This window comes from Perca fluviatilis, chromosome 12 (genome assembly GCF_010015445.1).
Source record: "Perca fluviatilis chromosome 12, GENO_Pfluv_1.0, whole genome shotgun sequence".
NCBI lineage: Eukaryota > Metazoa > Chordata > Actinopteri > Perciformes > Percidae > Perca > Perca fluviatilis.
In genome coordinates, this window is record NC_053123.1 from 33,145,737 (window position 1) to 33,157,107 (window position 11,371).

General features: G+C 40.2%; 1 pseudogene; it reads left to right on the forward strand.

Moving 5' to 3' along the window:
- LOC120569404 overlaps positions 1-11,371 on the forward strand; it is a 40,158-nt pseudogene that overhangs the window by 13,294 nt on the left and 15,493 nt on the right.

The window sequence follows — 11,371 nt, forward strand, 5'->3', positions numbered from 1 at the left end:
TTTCTTTACATATTTCACATCTCTATTCTTACATATAAATTGTTGCTATACATATGAGTATGATGCACACATTTTGATTTCATTTTAACGTAGATATTTATTTTGTATTCTTTCTACATTTATTTGTTCTTATGATTTCTCTATATTTCTGCGGAGAATGGAGCATATGTAGCGGACTGAATAGTATTTTGATTTTTTAGGCTTTCAACACTGTAAGGAAAACAATCTGTCTTTGTATAAATGTAGTGGTGCCAACTTATTCAAAAAGCAACTCCTTTACCTCACTAACTTACTCACTTCACTTACTAGCTAACTTCCTTCATATTACACACAGTATATTATCCATATCCTTCACGGACTTTTCTAACAGTGAAGGCGCTTGACGCTATGTTTTAATTGATTGAGTGATTGATTTTTTTTGACCAGCTGGTTTCCGGTGGAGTTTCCGTCTCTGGCAGAGAACGTCCTTCAGGAAGAGACGGCAGTCATGCACCTCGCACGCCGTAGCAGCGGCACCCTGTCCATCTCCGCATGAAAGGAGGTGGTTCTGCGCCCAGCCCGAGGAGACTACCACCGCCATCATCCTCAACGGGTCAATATCTCAACCATCCTTTTGTTCCTAAACTCAGACAGTTTGTTCACCTTTAATTTTCCATTTCCCTATGATATCTACTGTGCATAATATATTTATAAATAATACATTTCATGCGTCCAGGTGCTGCGTAAAGTTGGAATTGAACGAACTGAGGAAAAGACTGATCAAACTGAACCCCTTCGACCTTCCAGGGACCCGTGCACTGTATGTGCAAATCTAACTCGCCTAACATTCAAAGTGTTCTCCACACTGGTTGTATAACTTTTGTGTTTTACATTGTGTTGTCATAAAAAGAGAGTATGGAAGCTAATATCTGACAATGTGATCCTAAAAAAGATCCTTTAGATCTGAGAAACTTTCCCAAAATATTGACTCAATGACTTTCTCAAAGTAATGAGTTATGACTTATATCTTGAGGTTTCTTATTATTTTGAGATACTAAGTCGTTAGTTTAAGAAACTTATGGACTGTTCGCTATTTATTTCAGTGCGCCACCAGAGGAGTTTTGGGATCTTTAGTCAAAATTGACCCAACCCTACACCAACAATACATTTTTGATGACCCTCCAAAAATTATTGTGAAAAAGGGATGACCCTCCCCAATACTTTACTGATAGCTTCTGTACTGGTTTTCGCCTCGGCAAAGCTGTGCAGTTATCCATTGTTTTTTCTACAGCCATTAATTATTTGCCTAAACGGCTGCATTCTCACCTTACATTATCACACTCCTCTGTTATGGTGCCATTTTCGTAGATTTCTCACTAACATAGTTGTGAAAACACAATAAGCATGGAAACTAAAACTACTGCATTACTTCAAATACTAAGTTACTCCTCTAGTAAACTAGTATTCACATGAAATAAAACAATAAAACACTGAGACCATTCAGCAAACAACACTGGGTAATAACAAATTCAACACTATGGACTCCGTCACTAGGCTTCCTTAGTCATGCGGCGAAGCTTCCGACTTTTCAAAAATAAAAAGCTGCGTCTGGTCGGTATGGTGTTTTGGATGTTTTGAACTAAACAGTATGGCAATCATGCTAATGAATACAATTATTTTTCAGCAGATGTCTTAGTTACAACACGATGGAGCTAGCAAAGCAGTTTTAGTGTTTATATGTACGAAGGGATTTATTCAGTTTGGGAAATCCCACGGTCTCTAAAGCTACAGCTCAAATTGTCTGGCTGACTAAACAAGGAGGGAACCCATCTGCTAGCGATAGGGGCCGAGACTGAGAGAGCTATATGGAGCTACATGGATAAATATGCACCAAAGAAGCCACTTTGAAATTTTGCTGTTCTCATGAATACAAAAGTTGGGTGACCCTCCACCCTAGACTAAAGAAAAGTGGATGACCTCCCATCAACAAAGAATAAAAAGACATGACCCTTTCCTCCGGTGGTCATTATTTTGAGATATTAAGTAATTATTTTGAGAAAATTACTCATTATTTTGAGATACTAAGTCATTATTTTGAGATATTAAGTCACTTTTTATAACATTTCTCATTATATGACTAAAAAGATCTTTTACTGAAAAAACATGAAGTGAATATAATGAGACTTTATTACGGACACAATAGCAATTGCTTAATAATTGCAAACAGGTTCTGATTTGCTGTCACCCTGTTCCTCTCTTAGACACCTCTCGCCCAATCAGAGCAGGGGAGCAGACGGAAAGAGAGTACCACTTTGTCACCAAAGAGCTGTTTGAGTACATGGTCTGTAACCACAGGTACACCCTCCTCTCTTTTCACTGTTTGCATGGTTTTGTTTTTGATTTTTGAATGATATTGATTGGATTTGGATGCATATTTATATTGGTGTGTGTGTATGTCTGTCTGTGTGTGTGTGTGTGTGTGTGTGTGTGTGTGTGTGTGTGTGTGTGTGTTCGGTTTGTGGAGTGCGCGGGTATAAGGGCCACTACGGCGGGACCAGCACCGATGCTATTGACGAGGTGCTGAAGCGAGGACCGGATGTGCATCATCGATGTTGAACCACATGTGAGTTTCCATGATAGCATGGATCAACTTATTTTTTCAGAGTAATAACTGTTTCTTATCCAACCAGTCCTCCAAACCATGTGCTGATATCGAGGGTTTGTTCCTCTCCTCTAATCTGACCCGCAGCAGCATTCTCTGTCCTCATATCTAAAACCAGAGTAGGTAACAGTCGCGGTTTTCCACACGTCGGTAACGTTGTGAAGCGGTCCCAGTTTGGTTAGGTTTAGGCACCAAAACATATTTAGTTAAAGGAATAGCCACGCCTTATTGAAATAGGGTTATTCACCATCTCCTCTATATTTATATAGGTGGGCAAAGCGCATTTTGTCTCACTGCATGCATTATCTTAGTCCGGCACCTAAGCTTAGCGTAATGATTGGAATCCTTTGTTACCGTTAGCATGCATGAGTAAAAATGACCCAATAGCAACAAAATAAACCCAATTACTTATTGTGGCCTGCCTATTTCACGGTAAAATAGCAATGCAAATTAAGACTAGACGATTTCTAGGTAGATACTGACTTTATTGGGTGGAAGTAGGCCGTACAGCGAAGGACTGCTACTCGGAGCAGAGATATCCGGCAGCCCAAGGGCTCACGCATCTCAGTCAGGGCAGCGGCATTTTGTTGTCCAGCAACCCAGAAAGTGACTTTCGCTGACGCAGAGCTCCGCTGGCTGCTGATATCTCTGTGCCCAGTAGCAGTTTCTGGCTGTAGCCTACTTCCACCCAATATAGTCCCAAGTCAATATCTGCCTAGGAAATGGTCTAGTCTTAATCTGCATTGCTATTTCTACGCGTGCAGAAGACGCAGGCCACAAGAAGTAATTAGGTTTTGTTTTGTTGTTGTTGGGTCACTTTTACTCACGACATGCTAATGGCAACAAAGGATTCCATTCATTACGCTAAGTTGCTTAGCGCGGGGTACTGGACTAAGACAATGCATTCACTCGACACAAAATGCGTTTGCCCACCTATATAATATAGAGGAGACGGTGAATAACCCTATTTCAACAAACGGTGATGTATTCCTTTAAAGGTGCACTATGAGTTCCTGCATGGTTTCAGTGCAATTTCATTTTTGTCTTAAATCATAGGCATCTCTCCTTGATGCGCTAGCTGCCTGACCCTTGAACACACTGTGAAAAGCCCAGTCTCGGGGAGACAACACAGGGGTCGGAAATGTCAAACAAACACTATAGGGGCACAGGATAGGCAACAAAATAAACAACAAAACCACTCCAGCCAATCACCCGAAAAGCCAAGTCTAACTTCGTTCATTGTAGCAGCCAAAGCCGTTTTCGAACAGCTGGTGTTCATCCGTAGCCATCTTGCAACGTTTACTAATGACTTTGACGTCGCGCGCTGTCGTCATGTGTTTAGCTTCGCGTCTGGCTGTGTGATTGGTGCAGCTTCGGCTACAAAGGCGTAGTTAATGAGCATCATTACTGAATGCCAGAGTGGCTCGCTGAGCAAACTCAAATTGTACTCTCGCGAGAACTCTGAATTTCCAGGGTACATGAATCCCGTTTCCTGGGAAAGTCCTGTCTTTGTTTACGCTCCTTACGCTTAATCCTCGTCACCTCTCTTCCTGCTTTGCCCCATCATAACTATTAGAGGGTGCCGCCACCCACAACACCCTGTTGTCCTTAATTAAATGTTTCAGTCACTTTTTCAAAGTTTTGTATTTTACATTTTAGTGTTTTTTCACTTGTTTTGGTCACTTTATCTGACGGTTTTTTGTTCCACTTTTTCCCAATGTTTTTGTCACTTTTTCAATGTTTTGGGTGGTTATTTTTGACATTTTGACGCATTTTGTCGCTGTTTTTGCTTATGACAAAACGTTTTTTGCCCTAAAGAACTTTTGAAAACGGGTCAAACTTGACCCAAGGATAGCATAAGGGTTAATCCCAGATGTGTTGGTTTTGTTGTCAGAGCATCCAGTCGCTAACGGAACGAAGAAACTGAAGCCCTACTTGATCTTCATCAAAGCTCGAGTCCGGACAGACTGAGACAAACCCGAGAGACGCCGAACCATCACCAACTGCACGTCAACAGAGCATTCACAGTAAGAGCTTTCCTTCAATAACAACTCTCTGAACAGAGATTAAAATAACAATGGAGTTCAGACACCAAATGGTTTTACAAAGGCTATAAAATTGAATAAAACTGGTAAAGAGCATTGTAGTAACATTTTACTGTGATGAACAGAAGTACAGTCTCCCGTGTGTTTTTGACACTTTTCGATGTCATTTTGATGCTTATTTTGATGTTTTTTAATATTTTTGATGTTTTGAAGCTTTCTCCATGTTTTTTACCCTTTCTTCATTGTTTTCGTTCCTTTTTCATTTCTTTTGTCGCTTTTATCTGATGTTTTAAAGCGTCTTTTTCCGACATCTTTGTGTCATTTGGACTGCTGGCTTGTAGAAATATTTCTATAATCTAGATGTGTTATTCTCAGTATAAAGTTGGATTCCCTGTATAATGTATAGACTTGGGACACACACATAGTTAACTTAAGCTTTGATTACCTTACAGCTCAGGAATGTGAGTCTATGTTTTTCTGCAGACGGTGAAGTGGAACAGGAGGGGTGGGTCTTGGGTCAGTGTGTGTGTTTGTGTGTGTGTGTGTGTGTGTGTGTGTGTGTGTGTGTGTAGAGCTGGAGAATCTGCCCGGAGACAGGAGAGGCAGGAGGGGGACGCAAGATATAAAAGATTAGGAATTTGGTTAGACGGTGTTCATAATCTGACAGAGACTTTGCTGACTTGAACTTTGTATACTTTGGTCTGCGGTTAGGTGAAACTTAGGGTCATTTTTGTGAACCCACAATTGTGTTTTGTAAGCTTAAATGCTGGACTTCAGTGAACTTTCTTGACTTTTAAACTATTGTGTCAGTTTTGATCCCTGAGTTCTGGTCTCATTAACCAACACGCAAGAATTAGAGTGTATACCGTATTTCCTCAAATAAAACCGGAGTCAATTAAAAGCCGGGCCTCTGATAGTGGCGGGGGTGTGGTCAACACGGCCCAAAAAATCCGGTCTCAAATTAAGGCCGGGGGGAAAAAATAGTGTGGATAATCTCCTAAATGCCTTTCATATATATATATATATATATATATATATATTATATATATATATCAAAATAAAATCCAGTTCATTGTAATGTACATTTCTACCAATTTAATTTAACAGATTCAACAATATATTCATGCTTTTTTCCACACTTTGTTTTTTCTGGATTATTGTCCTAGTGCGGCTGTATGTGTAACTCCAGCCAGGTGTAGTTAGCAGTAACGTAGCAGGTGCCAGTAGATGGCAGTAGCTACATTGGATGTAACACGGGTCTCATTTAATGCTAGCAGAGAATGACGGCTCTGGTGCTAGTGACGGACTTTTCAACAACAAAAACGAAAAGAGTTTTTAAAGTATGAGGAGGAAAACTCGGGTGAAAAGCTGCGAGACATTTCGACATTGACCCCAGGAGAATCCGATACTGGAAGAAACAGAAGGATAAGCTGGCGACGAGCAGAGCATAGCTAGCTAGCTGGAGGTGGGAGGAAACAAGTTAGCCTGGAGCTAGAAACAAAGCTAGCTAAGCTACCGTCTGTAATGTTAATCCATTGACATATATAAACGCATTGTTCAGATACTGGTGTACTGCAAACCAGCAACTACTGTATGCTCTTACTGTAATCTACCAGCAATACTGTAGTACCTGTATTTGAAATAAATACCCCGTACATTTCCAGGGTTCAAACTGACACAATGGTGGTGTTTGTTTCATGCTGTTGTTGTATATTGTGATATTTTTGCAAATGTTTCTTAAAAAATGAATGATCTCTATCCACTGGAACGCTATGGTTTTTCATTTAAAACTGTTTATTTAAAATAGTTATACTTATCAAACAGATGGAATTAGAAATAAAGGCCTGCCTCTAATAAAAGCCTGCTTCAAATACAAGCCTGGTACCTTCTGCCGTTCAGGTAAATAAAGGCCCGGCTTTTATTTGAGGAAATACAGTATATAAGTCAGAACTTCCTCTGAATTTTCTACAGCCCCTAGCATTCACCTAGAAGAGTTGTGAAGACTTGTGACTTTAACTCCTAATGAAAGTGCCGTCCGTGTTCCCCCTTCCTGCAGGAGGGAAGACTTTGTGGAGCTGGAGGAGGCGTCCCGGCTGATGGAGGCCAAGTACAAACAGCTGTTTGATAAGCGTGCTGGTGAGCGACGACCTGCAGGGGCGCCTGCATGCAGCTCTGCTCCATCATCCAGGCAGCGCAGCATGAACCGCAGTGGATCCCCGTCAGCTGGAGCCAGACGGACGAGTAGCGAAGGAAGGAGAGGAAGGGAAGGAGAGGAAGGAGAGGAAGGGAGGAGGATATCAAGACTGAGAATATGTGTTGGATGAAATGGGACAATACTAATAACTAATAAAGGCTGACTGATCAAACTCTCTCTGTCGTCTCACGTTACCTCATCGCTACTCTTAACCCTTGGGTCAAATTTGACCCGTTTTCAAAGATTTTTAATATTAGAAAATATGGGATGTCGAAATAAGCACCGAAAATGTTAAAAAACAAACAAAACAAAAACAGGAAAAGCAACAAAAAACTAAAACACTGGGGGAGGCCAAAAAAAATCCCCCAAAACATTGGAAAAGTGACAAAAAGTCAGATAAAACTATATAAATTTTGAAAAAAGGGACCCAAATGTTGAAAAAAAATAACTTAGAAAACGTTGAGATAGAGATGACAAAAGTGTTTGTTTTCATGGTTGACAGGAAGACAACACAAGGGTTAAACACACACTTTGAAGTTTATTTTAATGAAACTAAACCTTGTTTTGGATACTATTTATGGTCAGCATTTTTAAAGGGGTGATAGAATGCAAAACTGATTTTACCTTGTCATAGTTGAATAATGACATTTTAGTGGGTAACTAGGACATACATAGAACCTCTAAATCCCATTGACACCTCTTTTCTCTGCAAATCTCACTATTTGAAACTGCCTCTGAAAGCGGCGAATCTCAGCGAGGCGAAATAGTTGAACGCGTCAATATTTCTGCTCCTCCTCATTTGGCTCTAGTCTTTCTCTTTGTCACGCCCCAACATTTGCATAGGCTACACAACTGACCTGAGATCAGTTAGTCCACTGAATCTAGGTGCGTGCAGATCTCAGAAATTGTATACATTGTCCATATGCTATTTTACCATTAAATTCACTTCTGAGACTTTTTATGCGAGAAATCAAATATGTGGAGGTCAAATATGGCCGTTTACGAAAATTTAGTGTCTAATTGTAAAATTTTGTCCGACTGTGTGTCGGAGTTCAGAAGCCGGTGCTGCCTGTGTAGCTGCCTCGCCGCCTGGCCTGCCTTCCTTCGCCAGAACCCCGGCCTGCTGTGAGGTAGATGGAGCTCAGTCAAGGCTGGCAACCCAAAGCACTCCATACCCGCGGCAAAGTCACCGTTTTGGGCTAATGAACTCTGGCGACGCTGCTCTGACAGAGCTCCAGGGCCTGCAGTTCCCCTCTTCCTAATGCCAGGTGTATGTGAGTGAAAGCGCGATCAGCAAGCTTGTTACGCCAGCATTCTCTTACCACAGGTTCCAGTTACTCTTTTAATGGGTGTAATTATAATGTGTTGAGTTATTTAAACAAACGATCCGGAAATACGCGCCGCTTGTCCGTGAGTCTCATTGATAGAGCCTGCGGCTGGGTGGAGCTCTATCAATGAGGCAGCTAGCTTCCTCTTAGAATTCCTCTGGAATTACACAAAAATGTATTAACTTGAAATCAGACACATTTGTTAGCTTTATAAGACATTTAGTAAGATGTTGTATAGGTGGCGAAATTCAAACTGTAAATATATACCGAATTAAGGTGGAAAGGAAGCTAACTATCCGTGATTTATAGCTAGGATTGAAGGGACAGTCGCAGCTAACGAAATACCAGCGGCTGAACTCCGACACAAAGTCTTACCAAATTTGCAATTAGCCATCAATTTTAGTAAAAGCCGGCCCATATTTGAGCTTTATATAGTAGATTTCTCGCTTAAAAAGTCTCAGAAGTTAATTTAATAATGGAATAGCGCCCGACAAACAATGTATAACTTTGCAGTGTCTGGAATATAGGCCTGCTTCGGGTCACCCATGTGTTTCTATGTAGTTTGCTCAAACCAATCAGTAGCGTAGCTCATTCTGAATATTCATTAGCATACCATATTTGGAAGAAAGCTCTTGTTCTAAATAGAGCCATATTCACAGGGTAGTTAAGGGGCCCAATAAAATACCATTCGGGCAATTTTCAGCCCAACCAATGTTACATACCCCATTAGGAGACATTAAGGAACAGTGTAAAATACCCTATCTATCACCCCTTTAAACATAATATAATTTAATGTATATAAATGACTTCAATGTTCCCATTAACTTCTGGGTAGAAACCTCCTGTGTCCCATACATACAAGTTCATATCGCTAAGTTCATGTTTGACCATAGACTGTAAATATTAAGGGACAAAGCATCCGGTTCGGCGAAGTGCTGCAAATGCAGAATATCCCCTTAACGCCGACTGTCACAAATTTGCATCAAACCCCTTCCATTCCCACTGCAGGCGAGATAGCGTGTGTATCCCCCAATGCCGGTTTGTTTACATTCGATACATACCTAGGAACCTTTTGACGCACTGGTTTCTCATAGAACTGGTCGAGTGGGAACTACATCCAGTTCACGAGGCGAAATTAACCCTAACCCTAAAAAGACTACTGTCAATGTTAGGGAGTAGGAGAGTGTTTTCTTTCTTGCTGTTGTCAAGATTCATTTATTTGTCAATTACTTGAAAATGTGTTTTATTAATTTTACCATTTTGTAAAGAATTTTACCATAAATGCCTTTTGTCGCTAATTTGCATCATACCTACATTTATATCTATTCCATATGCTATAGACAAATTAACAATCTCAACTTAATTTAGCATCAGCTTGGAGCCAGGAACACACATAATAAAGTTCTTATATAATTGTGAATAAATTCAGGCGTCAAGGGGTTAAATATATATAATTCTGACATTCTTCACAATGTACTTTTGGTTATTTTAATGCTGATACTTTTTGACTTTATCTATATTTTAAATCCATGATTTTCTCTAATAACTCAGTATTATATACTCCGTGGTATTGGGTACTTCTTTTTGTTTGTTTTTCTGTTATAAAAGTCAAAGTACACTTTATAATCTTTTATTTGTATTTTGGATTAGTATCTTAACCTTGTTTTTATTGTAATTATTTAAGTAAAGGAATAAAATATTATTCACAAATTTAGAATTATTTCTCCCTTTAGAGAAAACAAGTCAATAAGTGACATGATAATATCTTTTTATTTATATCTGTGGTTCTCAACCTTTTTTTCAATAATGTTCCCCCTTTGAACAGTTTTTTTAAGCCATGTACCGCCTAACCAGCGCATATCATTTTTGGTAGAAAAAAAAAAGCCGAATTCCTCCTTGCAAAACAGCTCGAGCTCAGTGAGGTTGGATGGAGAGCGTTTGTGAACAGCAGTTTTCAGTTCTTTCCACAGATTCTCGATTGGATTCAGGTCTGGACTTTGACTTGGCCATTCTAACACCTGGATATGTTTATTTGTGAACCATTCCATTGTAGATTTTGCTTTATGTTTTGGATCATTGTCTTGTTGGAAGACAAATCTCCGTCCCAGTCTCAGGTCTTTTGCAGACTCCATCAGGTTTTCTTCCAGAATGGTCCTGTATTTGGCTCCATCCATCTTCCCATCAATTTTAACCATCTTCCCTGTCCCTGCTGAAGAAAAGCAGGTCCAAACCATGATGCTGCCACCACCATGTTTGACAGTGGGGATGGTGTGTTCAGGGTGATGAGCTGTGTTGCTTTTACGCCAAACATAACGTTTTGCATTGTTGCCAAAAAGTTCGATTTTGGTTTCATCTGACCACAGCACCTTCTTCCACATGTTTGGTGTGTCTCCCAGGTGGCTTTTGGCAAACTTTAAACGACACTTTTTATGGATATCTTTAAGAAATGGCTTTCTTCTTGCCACTCTTCCATAAAGGCCAGATTTGTGCAGTATAACGACTGATTGTTGTCCTATGGACAGAGTCTCCCACCTCAGCTGTAGATCTCTGCAGTTCATCCAGAGTGATCATGGGCCTCTTGGCTGCATCTCTGATCAGTCTTCTCATTGTATGAGCTGAAAGTTTAGAGGGACGGCCGGGTCTTCGTAGATTTGTAGTGGTCTGATACTCCTTCCATTTCAATATTATGGCTTGCACAGTGCTCCTTGGGATGTTTAAAGCTTGGGAAATCTTTTTGTATCCAAATCCGGCTTTAAACTTCTCCCACACCAACACCATCTCGGACCTGCCTGGTGTGTTCCTTGTTCTTCATGATGCTCTCTGCGCTTTACACGGACCTCTGAGACTATCACAGAGCAGGTGCATTTATACGGAGACTTGATTACACACAGCTGGATTCTATTTATCATCATTAGTCATTTAGGTCAACATTGGATCATTCAGAGATCCTCACTGAACTTCTGGAGAGAGTTTGCTGCACTGAAAGTAAAGGGGCTGAATAATTTTGCACGCCCACTTTTTCAGTTTTTAATTTGTTAAAAAAGTTTGGAAATAGCCAATGAATTTCGTTCCACTTCATAATTGGGACCCACTTGTTGTTGATTCTTCACAAAAATTACAGTTTTATATCTTTATGTTTGAGGCCTGAAATGTGGCAAAAGGT